This window comes from Megalopta genalis, chromosome 13 (assembly GCF_051020955.1).
Source record: "Megalopta genalis isolate 19385.01 chromosome 13, iyMegGena1_principal, whole genome shotgun sequence".
NCBI lineage: Eukaryota > Metazoa > Arthropoda > Insecta > Hymenoptera > Halictidae > Megalopta > Megalopta genalis.
Window position 1 is genome coordinate 868,351 of NC_135025.1, and position 13,727 is coordinate 882,077.

The window sequence follows — 13,727 nt, forward strand, 5'->3', positions numbered from 1 at the left end:
AGTCGCAGCTGAACACAGACTAAACAAAAACGCCCGTTTCATAGTTTCCAACCTAATAATGATCGACGAAATCTGATTTCTGCGTAGAGATCCGCGAATTATAAATTTTTGTAGCAGAACCGAGGGGCAGACAAGTATACCGTAGACAACTTGATACTGTAGTTTAACGCTGATTCGTGTAACGTGGCAAAACCAGTGAAAAAGAGCTCGTATAACACGGCATAGACACGGTCTTTACGGATGAATGCTAACGTGTCCACGGTGCAGTGAGACAAGATGCGATCGTAAAAGAGCGTTAAAGCATGTACAATGGAAAAAAAGTTAGCAAAGCAGGTATCAGAAGAATCGTTTGTAACGACACGTTCTCGATTTGCCTACGGTAGCGAATGCTATGTAAACAGAAATGTGTCAATGCGGCACTTTAAATATTTATTCTCTTTTTATAATTACATGTTGCGCCTTCTACATAATCAGTTACATCTTCTATCTCAATGCCAGTCATATACTATACGAACTCATATTCTGTGACGCACGAGAATTGTTATCCTTATCTTGATTCGAACTTGCTGTTGTGTTCCTGTAGTCGCGATTACCGTTCGTGGCTCTCTCATTTTTCAAATTTATCACCCCTCTGTTCTCGAATGTCACTTCTACTTTTTATGCTTTAGAGTACCGCTCGTACATGTCAGCGCATTTGAAATACTTGAAATATGTATTGCACCGATAGCTAACACGTTCACGACCGCACAAATGCGTGCGGTCGAATCACGTTCACGCGAATAAAATGTATAGGGCCTTCGGCTTCTGCATTTTAAAACAGATTGAGATACGCGTTTACTTTAAAAAAAAAGTGTAACCAATTATTCTGATCAAAGTAAGGGTACAAAAAATATATTATAATAGAGTATTAATCGTTTCATCGATCTCAATGCCGCACAAGTTACGCGAATGAAATTAAGGGAAACGTATCGAACGAATGGATGTTTGTATCTTCCTTCGTTTAATTTTAATATGCACAATGAAATCTGGACGATGAACTAATAATTACACGGAAACATGGTATCGCAGCATCTTTAATTGTCCTTGTTTGCAACGATTGCAAAGGATCGATATATTTTTCAACTGTAATGTACAATTTATAAACGCCGATGATATACACCGACATTTAGAATTTCCAAAGGTAATTACAATGTGCGTGTGCCACGATGCGTTGTTGTTCTGCAAACGATCAACTCGTCGAGAGTTACGCATGTAAGTGCACTTGTCGTGCTGTGTCTAAAATGGGACGAGAATACTAATCTCCGATCGAGCGTCCATAAAAACCAATCGTTGTCCGAACAGTTTAATATAAAATGCGAATATCTAATCGAACGGGATGCAGAAACAGATTGCTCTGTCAGGTAACACGAGTGACGGAACCTCAATGCGTCGAAATCCTAGACACATTCGATTCACGCTAGTTTCGATCGTCGCGAATTGCTAATCCTTCTGTCCTGCGTTCAAAACAATGGCAGTTCAAAACATTTCATTGAAATGCGAATCGGTTATTGGCGATCCAAAGTTTCATCGTTTTCTTATCGAGATTGAAAACCTATTATTCACAGCAAATTCAATCTTTTGTGCAAATATCGATAATAACGAGCATTATTTATACTTTAAAGAGAAGATGACTAAACTGCTTGTTATACGCAGCTATAGGCGTTCGGTTATAATATATAAGTTACACTGTATATACAATCCAATAGCAACGTTATCATCGCATAACGAATTCTTCTGCGAATCCTCAATTTCATAGATTCGATAAAATCATGACGATAGTAGAATTTTGTGATACTAGCAACCTCTCTCCTAACCTAAGCTTTCCCATATTTCGCTAATTCGCACCAATCATTGCTAGACTGTGAATCTTCGTGCAAATTCTCATTTTCATACAATCTCTAAAAAATTAGGACAAAAAAATGCTTCCTTCGTCAACCAAATGACACCTCGTTTAAAAAAAAAAAATAGAAAAAATGCTAACAGACCGCTATCTCATGCCATAATTGCACAAAACTTCGCAGCCTAATCGTCGCGAATCACTGAAATCCTCAGAAGTCGTACCGACTTCCCACTGCACCACAACTCGTGCGAAGGACCATACTCGTCTCGGAGTTAAATTTCCAATATAATCTGAACTTTTATGAACGAAAAGCACAATCCACAGGTTCCGACAGTGGCAGAGTGGCTAAGGGTGCCTAAAGTACGGCGACCTTCGGTACTCACCGTTTCCGTCGCTGGTGATACGTGTCTCGACTGGAGGCAAACCCGTGGAGATCCACCAGGAGCGTCCTCGCGGCCAGCGAAATTCGATGGTCGGACCTCGGAGTCGGACGTACGATAACCACGGTACTCGGTGGACCGAAAGAAAACGGCGATCGGTAGTCGAACGTGGAGAACGAGCGCGTCTAGGAGTCGCAATGGAATACCCACTTGTAGAGCCGGCGGATGACCGGGCGCGTAAACTAGACTGGCGGGTTGGCAAACAGGTGAGATGCCGTCGCGTGCCCGTCTTTCTCTGTCTCCGTTCCTCGGTCTCTTTCCATCCCACCCCGTCACCCTACTCCAATAACCCGGCTGGTCCGTTTTCTATCTCGTTCTATCTGCCGGGAGCTTTCCTCCTACCCTCTCTAGCCTCACGCTCCTCCCACTCCAGAGGTTCGGTTCGGGATCCTCCCCCCTCCTCCTAACCTGACGCGTATCAACCCCCAGATTCTAGGCGAGCCTCGTCCTTACGGGTCGCATTTACCCCGTACGGCGTATTTCCTACGGTATCCTTCGAAACAGAGCTCGCGGATTTCGAAGCAACCATCTCGTTCGTCCCGTCGTCTCGAGTGCTGCCCTTATTATCTCGCGTTCGTTTCCCCCTTCACCCGCCTTTTCGCACGTTTAATCGTCGCTGTGGAAAAAATAGGCAGTTCGTTCATTATCCCCCGACTTCGCTTTTCCCGTCGTTCCCGGTTTGAAAATCGAACGCGTCCCCCCTATGCGACGCTTTTTCGACGGCAATGGAACGTTTTAGGCGGTGGTGAGTTATGCTTTTTTCCACTACTCCTTCGCGTCCCTCCCTTTTCTTTGTCCCTTTTCCTGTCCCACTAGTCCACGCTCTTCCCCTTGCTCCCTTATAACCCTACCCAGGAGTATGGAGCTCTCTCCCTACCCCCTGCAGGGGTTACAACCGGAGGTACTTGCGTGCGCAGCACGTCCATCGATCTATTTCAGCTCACCTACGCTCTTGCCTGGCAAGCCTGGCAAGCCTCTACCTGCCGCCTCTACCCTGCCCGCGCGTTTGCGGGTGCGTTCATACCGGAGCAAGGTGTGGACGATAGGGGCTGGGATGTTTTATTCTGATCTAGAATGCGATCCGACCCCTCGGGAGCCACGTTAACTGTGCATTACTCTGTAACGAGGAAGGATTTCCCTGGATCCGCCCGTGGAATGACATCGATCACGGCCCTGCGAAATTGAATGAACTTTTTCGTTTTTTTTTTCCTCGAAGCGACACCCCGAATCACTCGAATGCCGAGAGATCCTGTTGGCACGTCGAGGCACACTCCCGGCCGGGAAGATAACACGCGTCTGATACCGTTGAATTCTCGAAGATGGAGGAAAAATGGGCGAAATTCTATGAATCGCGTTGACGCTTTATACCGAGTTGCGAACGATCATGTTTATTGTGGGTTCGTCTGTTTGCCATGGGCACGCGCGAAATTGGGTCGGCGAAGCGATGACACATTTTCAAAAATGGAACAGATAGTATCTTCGCGATCCCTTGGTTTCAATTACGCTCCCCAAAGAAAACAATATACAGTTTAAAACAGAATAATTTTTTTCAAAGCTAGAACAAAAGATCGGATCTTTTCTTTTGAGATATTGGAAGAACAAGCTTACTCTGGATAATGTGTTAGAAAATTTTGAACAAAATCTGCAATTAATCGGAGCGACGATTGTCGCTGTGCATTTTTTGCTACTTTCCTTTGCTATCAAAATATGAGAGTAATGTTGATGCAGAATAAAAGGTTATTAAAGTGCAAGGGTTCAATCAAGGATGTTCAGTAACTATTAATTTCTGATTCCATGCAGCTTAATAAATCGTTTATATTCCGCATCGGTACATACTTCGTAAGAGGATGTTTCGAATTCAGTGTAACAAGACTTTCCAAAAATAAGACTTTCAACATAAAATCCACCAATCTGCGCAACCAGATTTAACAATTCGATCGCCAACCGTGCGTCAACGCAAGTTTCTACCTCAGTTTTAGTCACATAATATTCTGACATGTCTGGGGTACGCGACGAACGTTTCTAGAATTAATTTCAGTACCTGCTTTGCGTGCAATTTCTCGTGATGTAAGACAAGAGTCTGATGTAGCACGCGAAATGGTACGTTTTTCACAAGCAGAAACCTAAGGGAGTCGTTTATTCTTCGCCTTCTACGATAATTGTACACATTTTGCAACAAGTTGCAAATAACTTCTCCGCTTCCTTTCGCAGACCGTGCAATTTCTGAATCCGATAAATTTTGTTTGCTCGACTTCAAAATTGGTTAAACATTCCCTTTAATCTGTTCTCGCGTGTCACGCTCACAACGGACACTTGCACGAATGAGAGTTTCACCCCCATCCCGCCCTCATTTTTCCAACTTAATGTGTCCCTCGTGTGTCGAATTGATGCTATCGCAAAAAATCAATATAATAAGAGGTGAAGAATTTATTTCACTAAATATTTATCGAAGATATAGAAAAACATATTTACACAATGTTTTCTTCGCATTTTTCACACGGAATGAAACCACGAGCCGGATAAATTGTTGTTTTTTTATACATATCGCAGCGGGCACTATGCATATTTGCGTTGAGACGTAGGGGAGACCAATGACGGTGGTAACATGGTGACGGTTGTAACACGTTAAATGTCTCGAAATATATGTGGTAGATATTATTACACGGTTCAGATATACGATGTAAAATGACATTTGAAACAAACTCGTCCATCATACTTAGGTAAATACGAAACATGCATCTGCATAAGGAAGAAAAAATCTTTTTCCTTGCCGCTTTAAAATTGTGATACAACTGCATTCTTAGCAAATATGTATATTCTTCCATCTTGTTTTAAATCTCTAATTTCGCATGTTCTAAAGTAATTCCAATAGTTACTTCGCAGTAATAAGCATCGTTTACGTTTTTCCATTCATAATAGTAGACACATGTACATTCTGCATAGTAAAAAAATAAAAGTCATAATGTCTCGGATCAATTTTCCTAAAAATAGTAGAATAATATATTCTGGAACTTGAAAACAGTATCAAATTGACACCAGGAAGGGACGAGGGTTAATTGCGTTATCGTTACTCCAACATTATTTTATACATTTCCTTAATTAATAGACAAACCGTACAATAAACAAACAACTTGTGCAATGAAATATAACGTCGCTAAATGGTAATGTTTGTGAATCATTGGTCGCACTCGGAAACTTATGAATACATCACTGAGAAGACGTACATGAGTCGTTCTTTTTATGTCGGAGATGCGCAGTATTATTTTTTCATTAAGAGCGGCGTCGTATATCGTTTATTGCGCGTTTTATTACAAATGTAGGTCGTTTAATATTCGTTCCATTCGCTATTCTGTGAGCAATGCCAAATGAAATATTGACGCATCGAACATGTTACAACACGTAATATGTCTCCGTTGATCGAAATTTGGTTATACGCTAAGCTCGGTACCCTTTGCGGGATTATCATTAACTAATTATATAATTTTCTTGTTTTGAGAGCTGGGATACGCGTGCCGATCATTCGATGTGTGAAATGGTAATTTAATATTTTCACATTTCAATCGTACGTGTGACACCACATGTGTAGATCCGCTCAGCTAAAAATATTGTTTTTTTTCACATTAAACTGGTCATCTTCGTCAATATCGCGGCACCTCCGCGGTCTTCTTTCATATTCATAATTCGGTTTCTATAAAGATTATGAAGGTGCAACCGAAAAATACGGGTATAATAATAATAATAATAAATATAATATAATAATAATAATACCGGTATTTCGTATAACGGTATAGTTCCTGTTTTATAGTACCTTTGCAATCAAACATTTCCGAGTTATAGTTGATATCCTGTTTCATTTATGTTGATCGAATTTCGCAGGAATGTACGGAATTCTCTCTGCATACACGAAATCATGAAATATGACATTCCCAGCCTGTATTTTCTAAATCAGCTTGGATTGCGATCGAATGATGCACGGTGGCATGCCAATTAGCAAAAATCGCGTCTAGAAAATTGAGGAATCAGGCCGACCGTGGACAAAGGGATTTAGAAGAGCCGGTGGGACCACAGGGATACCGTGTACGTCCGATCCTCTGAGAGATCTTCAAATGAAATTCAGATGTTGAAGGGTCCTGAAGTAGACCGGATAAAGCTAAAAATGGAAAAGAGAAACTCCGAAACTTGGATAACGTGTCTTTGGTGGATCCGTTAGGGTACATCGCTTATGTAGGGTATATCGTAGTTTGAAGCAGATGATAGCATTTTGTTGGTAAACTCTGACCAATGACGCTTTTCTGAACTTTTTCCTTATCACAGATGCGATCCACGACTTTGTTTACGAGTTATTAACAAAAAAACAGTGACCAATGAGAAGCAATTCGCTTAAAAAATAGAAGACAAGGAAGAAATAAGAAAGAAATAAGAATTTACCCATAAAGCAATTTACAGACTTTAGTAAAAAAATCAAATCACTGAGATGAAAATTCGAAAAGTAAATTATCCAGAAGTAATGGAACCTTTGAAATGTGTCTAACAGGTATGCGACTGAATAAATCTAATATGAGCACTGGCGAAAGGAGGGTACAATCGTTTATTAAACTCCCTGAAACCAATCAGCGCATTTCCAACTTGAGCTGTAGGTAACGCCTAATGTAGGCATGATCACGTTCAGCTAAAAGTACCGAATCCCGACGAGCTTGTGGGACTGATAGCTGGCTGAGCTTTCATCATTCGTATCGATAAAACGTCTCTAATATTATATCGCGTTCGCTTCGATGTCCCGCCAACTCTTTATACCGACGTACAATGAAATTCGTAATCACGCCGATTGTTCGGACACATTCGACGTTTAAAGATTAGCCATTGTTGTTCCGTCCTCAACCTTTCAATCACACGAAACACGTACATGCAACGATGCACGTGAAAGAAACTGGCAAACATCGGATATGTATCGGATCGTTCAGAAAGTTGTTTCGTTTCTGAAAAAAAGATTACCTTTTTATAAGGGTATTAAAAAAAGTACTTGATTCGGTATTTTGTCAATAAAATACAGGATTTCTACGAGCACAAGATTTCGAAGTTATCAAAAAGATGTCAAAAAGTATCATCTTTTTTCACTCTGAAAATATAGTCTTTCATTTAAAGAACGAAACATCTTTCCGAATTTCTGGTTCGCAAAACACGCTACATTTTTCGAAATGAATTTTTTTAATGATAAAAGGGAAAGGATATTTTCTACGTAGAGAAAAATTAAGTTAACCGAAGAAAAGGATAAACTGAATGAATTCATGAATTACACGATTCAATTTCTGTACGATATTGTACGGTCGCTAAATGAATTCATACGTTTAATAGGTGTGCGAAGAAATTAGTGGTGTGCGCGTTGAATTATAGGTGTGCGCATTAATGAAATTGAAATTATCGATCTCGATGTGAACGATTTTACAAGTGCCGACAACGATTACACTAGATGGGTGGAATAAGAAACGAAACCCATACTTAACAGTCGTTTCATTTCCATCCGAAGAAAGACTAATTGTTTTTTCGCTGCGACAGTTTTTACTTTGCCGTAACTGTCGGTTAATTTACCAGTGACCAGAACAATATTTGTAGACCGTTTTGTTTAGGAATTCCTCAGATTCTATAATAAACAAATGCGTTTCGTGATACATCGTTTGGTATAGCGTAATTTTAAGAAGACTTCTATCTTTAGTTTCGCATCTCCTGGATCATGCGAAAGCTCCCGAATTTCAAAATGAGTCGAAATATATTATTCTGCAATTTTCTGACGAAACGATGACAGTTTAAATATCGGAAATATTTCGAAAATCGGTAATTTATTGTCCGAGAACTCTTTCGAAACCACTGTATTTAGATTCCATTAGACTTTCTAACCGAGACAGGATGCGATTGATTGCTTTAGATGGGAAGAATTGTGTGCAGATTAAAAGGTATGCAAAAACATTTAAATGTGTAAACAACGCGCATGAGAAGCTTCGTAGCGATACGCTTTTTCAATCGACAAAACTGCCGATGTGTTTGCCTTTCAGCTGCGCGCTCGAAAGGTTCGTCACCGTCATTTTTCCGGCCGCGTCCTGCTTGTTGACGCGTTCAGCGCAGTTTATCTCGTAGTTTCTATCTACTTTCGTGATTGCAGACGCGTCTTGTCAACATTTATTCGCTTTAAGCGGCAGATGGTACGATAAAGTGGTAATTAAAGTTAACGCCTGCGCCCATATAACTTCGGAACATCTCAGAAATACGTTCTCCGGTACTTACAATTAGTATATTTCAAATTTCTCTAATTAACCTTTACATCGCAACTTTTCCATAATACTTGCGTCTGTCACGCTTCGAATCCGTTCTAAGATATTCATAATTAGAAAATTTGACAGGACATGTTTGTTAGATTTATGATATGGGAAACTGATAACACCTCCTTTACCAACAACAAATATTTAATAAACTAATTAATATAACTAGTTAATCACAATTAGGAATATAACATGTTCTGTATACATTCTTTCACATTCACCGATTTACGTTCAGACCATGTATAAACATATACTAAACATATACCAATAAAAGAATTACTGGAAATTAATCTCTGTTCAGATAATTTATTCTTAATGAAGGATAAAGAATTATTTATACAAGTAGATGCAATAATTTATTAAGAATTATTGATATTCGAATAAAATATCCGATTAAAAAAAATTAATTTGTATAATTATTTTAGGTAAATATTTATTCGAAATTCTGCCGCAGAGACGTAAAACTTTATCGGAAGATCAGGCATCAGATTAAAGATCATGCAGCCAAAAATTTGGAAGGGCGTCGACGTTCCTTGAAAAGTAAATTGCTGAGCACACCTTCTGTACAGGTTTCAGAGATGACAGAAAATTGAAAAATTGAAATCGGAGATTGTAACTTGAGAATTATACGACTGCGACGACCCGCCGATTCTATTACAAAGGCGACGACCCTAATCATCGTTCAAAAGAAATTGTTTCCCCGACAGAAAAAAAAGTTGTACCGGAGATATACTTTTCCCCGCTCGGGCGAAAGTCTAATTTCACATTCCTTTTACGCACGCCGAAAGCGAAATCTACTCTGCAGATCAGCGGGTCCTTTTATTCGGTTTCATCATTCGTTTCCCTCCGTCGCGTCGTCGTTCTCAGCCGTCTTCATTCATCGTACCAACAGTTCCAATCTTGCATTCCGCAGGACCGTCAAACGACTCTCAGAAATTTATTTTACCGTCAGATTGTCGACACTTCGAGATGGAGCCGAATTCGCGTAGAATAGAGAGGCGAAACGCGTTCCGGAAGTCGCTCTGTTAGTTTACGCGCATGAGTGGAATTACCTTGAAATTGTGGCTGTACGAACTCTAACGAAGGGTTTCTTCGCCGTCGTTTACTCTGTAACTCGATTGTTTCGATGCGTGGGTAATACAAATTACTTTGTTGCTATAGCACCGAATCGATTCTTCTAATTTTGTTTTCAGTTGAAATTTGTTACCTTGGGCTTTGAAAATAAGCTGTTTAACCCTTTGCACTCGAGTGGTGACTCCGAGGCACCGCGAAAAAATAGTTACACCACGTTGTAAGATAATTTTTATAATAACTAAGCTTACGTATAAAGAATTGACGTATAACCTTGGTAACTTATATTTATGCTGAAAATTTTATTGAAATTAGTTACGGAGACAAGCTATGGTTATTAGTTAACAAGCAGTTGAAGACGTAAAGTAGATTTCAATGTAAAATGTAATATAGTAATTCCCGTAGAAATTGAACCAAGATTAGATCCGTGCTTCACAATGGTGTATTGTTGATTCTACGACAGAGATTGATGTCAAAGAAAGTTAAATTGATTTCAATTTTTAACGAACTCCGCGCTACCGCGTCTCGGGAATTGAATTGTAGATACCTATCGGATGCATCGAAATTAATAAAGCACTGTATGCATTTTTTACTCTGCTTTTACGTTAGTTGCTACTGAAATTCTAAATTCTTGAAATATAAATTCTTTTCCAAGAGACTACGTATTATTATTGTATTATTAATCATTAATTCATACGGAAACTGTTTAAATTTCCCAAATGCATCAGTTTTCTTAAACGAAAGGATTATTATTGAAACCTCAGACTAAAAGATATTTAATGTTTGACAACTTTAAATTAATATTTAATCTCCACATAGAGTAAGTGTTATCTGTAAAGCAAAAGAGAACTTTGATATTTAATGATTTATAATAGGAAACATTAATCTCTAATAAAAATTGCATCAAATTTATAATTTAATGTGGCATTTTAATTTTGTCTTTTCAGTTTAATCATATTTGAATCCCAACAATTTATTACAACGGATCCGTGCAAGTAAATCGAAAATCAGGCGCTGACTGAATATAAGCTTTCATCACGTGTTGTTTAAATTACGCCTATCCGGTAAAACGATGTTAAAGATTAATTAACCAGATACTGGATGCACGTATCGATCGCATCTATGGAGGCTTGTCTAGTTGTTGACTTGAATGGACTTCGACCAGGAAACCAAATCCTTGCAAGCTCCATATGATTGTCTATTAAAATCACTGGTCCGCGCGCGTATTTCAAAATAAATGATGGCAAGAATAACAATTCAACTATCAGTAGTGAAACGATTGATTCAATACATAATACAGTTACTCACAAAATTGAGCGTACACGAAATAACTTTTTTAAAACTGGATCAAGTGACCTGAATTTTTTTAAATAATAGCGAGGCTAGTCTACTAGACGGTGACTAAAATGCTTCGAGATCTACGCAAGACATTTTTTTAATTTTTGTTATACACTCGGATAAAAAGTTGAAAATGAGTTTTTTTATTTATTTTTTGTCATCCCAAGTAATAGCAAAATTTAAAAGAAGGCATTTTAATCATCGTGTAGTAGACTAGTCCCTTTATCATCTAAATCCAGTTTTGAACAAATTATTGCGTTTTAAAGGGTGTACACTCAATTTTGTGAATAACTGTATGTTTTTACTAGAATTATAGTTCTGGTAACAACTTTAATACTTTTCGCTATTTGAACTTTCAATTCGAAATTTTATTAATTAAAGGAGATATAAAATGTTCTCTCTTTAAGAGATGTCTGCGTTAACTGACACGCGATTCAACTCGGTCAAAACAAGAACGATCGAAAAAGGCAAAATACATCACGATTAAATCATATCCGATGGAAAATAAAAAACTATTTGCTAGATTGATTTTTGTATTCGATCTATTTGTTCCAGGTACCAATGAATAAATATTCAGGAGACGTAGGAAAATTCTATGAGAGTTCCTTCCGGAATTCACAGTAAAAGATAATCGCATCTTTCTGTTAAAATGTTTGATGCGCAAGCAACGTAAAAGCTTCCTAAAGCGCGGTCAATCTTCGGGAGCTTGCAAACACACAGCCAACTCAAAGAAGAATATGTAATCTTGCGGAGAAAAGGATAAACACGAATCGCAAACTTATCTGGGTCGTGTAGTTGCTAAAAACTTGCATATACCAACATGTACACAGGGTTGCGTCGATAGCTTAGATCATCTTAACTATCCCCGGTATTCTCATAGTTGCGAGCGAAGTGTGTTCACAAAAGTAGCACAGAGGACCAAGATCGGAACAAGAAAAAGTGTAGTTAACATTGTAAATATTTTAAAATTTATTGTAGCGATTATCAGAAAGTTTCGATGCAATACAAAATTGCAATTGATGTTTTATTACACGCTTAAAGAGCCTCATCGTTTCTTTGATTATTAAATCATTCTTCTGTATATCATAAGATTAATCATTCATGGCCTTTGGCGTATTTTGTAAATGTCTAATGAGACAAAATTCATCTTTTTCAGTCTTATTTTAAATTGCACTTTAAATAAACAAAATCACTCTTCAACATCTTAAAGTAACTTTCTCTTACTGTTTTAATATTGTGGTAAACGTAAATGTTTCTGACTCGAGCAAATATGTTTGTTTCTTTCAATTTTTAATTTGATTTTATTCTCCAGCATGAAAATTTATGTTCAAAAACATGGCTGGGAACAATTGTAATACTCGTGGTTGAAAGTGTCGCCACGTTTCTTAGGCAAGGAAAAATGAAACTCGAGACACTTCAGCGCAAGATGAATAAATAAATCAGGAAAAGTTCACGCCAAAACTGGTAACACCTTTTAACAAAAGCTTCGTCTCAAACAGATTTAAATAGAGGTAGCAGGAAAGGAAAGTCGACTGTGTACACTGACACTTCTGCGAGAGAAAACATCAGAGCACAGTATGAATAAAAACAGAGGATAAAAGTGAACCGAGAGACACGTAATCCGGATTTTAAAGGAAGAAATTGTAAAAACGAACGAAAACAGCTTAACTTATTATTCATTTGTCACAATTATGAGACCAAATAATCTGTCAAATGAAACTATGTATCATAATTTTCTGAAAAATTAGACGAATACTTGTTACTGTATTCTTCGTACTATGCATTAGTAAGCAGATTTTTGTCTACAATTTTTTAGCGTTTTTTAGTGTTCACCACGCTACTTGCTATTCGATGTTCCATACATTCGTCTCACACTATCGCAAGATAACTGGGCGTGCCTTTTTGACCCACTGTAAATTATAATGGTTAAGATCAGGGTTGGTATAAATGTTTCGGAACACACATACGATCACACGTGTGGCCGTTAAGCTGAAGAGCTGCCGGGGATGGTTAGTCGAGAGTACGAATACGAAAAAGGGTTGCTCTCTCTCTCTCTCTGGAAAGAGTAGCGTAATCCCTTCGACCGACATTTTCACGTGCCCGACTTCGAGTCATCGACGAGAGGTTCCGAGGTCTTTTGGGAAACATCCCGACGATTTAATCGCGACACCGAGAGCCTCGTTCCATCCCCTCGTGTGTCTGCTCGCCCTCGAACGTGCGGAAGGCTTTCTTCGCAAGAAGCTGTCCGGAGTTAGTTCGATTGAGCTGCGATCCCTTCGGGATGAATTCTTATCGCGTACAACCTTGAAATTCTTTCGATAGCCACGGAAACCAGATTAGGTCGGTGACATAATTCCTCATAAGCGTCGATGGTAACTCACTGGTTGGGGAGGAAGATTCGGCGATTACATCGCCGACGTGGTCAATCTTGTTCCATCAAATAAGCCAGCATTTGTTCCAGTCTCGAATAATCTTAACGAGTTATAAATAATATAATTAAGTTGAATTCTTCTGATCTTTTTGTAAATGCATAAAATTCGCGGTCTATCGATAATCGTAACTTAATACTTTTGTATGATAGAAAGACGCGAGGGTGAATAACGTTTGTCCCTCGGTTTGCGTAATATTAACAAATGATACAAGTACATACTTGTAAACAATAATCATTGATTGATAAGACAACGATAT

General features: G+C 38.6%; 1 protein-coding gene across 3 annotated transcripts in view; it reads right to left on the reverse strand.

The window, feature by feature from the left end:
• The window catches only part of unc-13-4A (BAI1 associated protein 3), a 96,917-nt gene extending 94,365 nt beyond the window's left edge, over positions 1-2,552 (reverse strand). For all 3 annotated transcript variants that reach the window (XM_076526161.1, XM_076526160.1, XM_076526158.1), the window contains exon 1: positions 2,263-2,552. The gene's annotated coding sequence lies outside the window, so the exon portion shown is untranslated. The remainder of the gene's footprint in view (positions 1-2,262) is intronic.
• Between the last annotated feature and the right edge of the window lie 11,175 nt (positions 2,553-13,727).